Here is an 869-nt window from a genome sequence, read left to right on the forward strand (position 1 = left end):
GGTCTCTCCGCATGCCGGACATCATTCGGCACATCCTCATTCAACCTACTCAAGTAGGAGTTCAACCTGCTGCAGTAGCCGGAGCGAAGTTGTGCGTGTCTCCCGAGGCAGATGAAGCTCCGTCTCGTCAATGTCCGGGGGTGGTGTGCCTAGAACGGCATTCACAGTCCGGTTAAATAGGACTGCTTTATCCATCACATGTTATATGAATGTCCAAAACGTCGATGATGTTTCACCGGCACGTAGTGATAACCAGACATTGAACAACCGCCCTTATAATCAAAACCCTTCCCCCAATTATTTTTTTCGTGTCGAATTTCACTAAAATTTTCCCAAAATAATTTTATGGTGAAAAACTGTCTATTCGAATAATTTCGGTTAGTCGATTTTCAGACTACCCGATAGTGAGCGGATAGTCTATTTTTAAAGAGATCTAGCTTGTAAATAACTAAATCAAGGCTATTCAAAATTTGTATATTAAAGTGCAAATCGAAATGCATCTACAAATGCTTGTAGAAACTACATTTACAAGTGTAAAATATTTCGCTGATAGCTACAAGTGTATAATATAATATTGTTACAAAAAATTATAGAACTTGTAGCTACACTAATAATTTGTAAGACTTGGTACAATTGTGAACTTTGTGTTACAGGCCCCAGTTCTCTTATTGCCGGCAACAAAAATTGTCTGGAGCGTGTCTACAAGTATGTTAAGTTTTTTTTATTCGAATCACGCGTTTGGGCACAGTAACCCAAAATCGTCCAAATAAATAAACCATACCCCCATTAGGCGAAGTTTCAGGCCTGGCGTAAACGGCCTTTCAGTCAAGATTTGACTCATCTAATCTCCTCATGTAAACATTATAATA

Source organism: Rhagoletis zephyria, unplaced genomic scaffold (assembly GCF_001687245.7).
Source record: "Rhagoletis zephyria isolate East Lansing unplaced genomic scaffold, Rhagoletis_zephyria_1.1 Rzeph_scaffold_03591, whole genome shotgun sequence".
Taxonomy (NCBI): Eukaryota; Metazoa; Arthropoda; class Insecta; order Diptera; family Tephritidae; genus Rhagoletis; species Rhagoletis zephyria.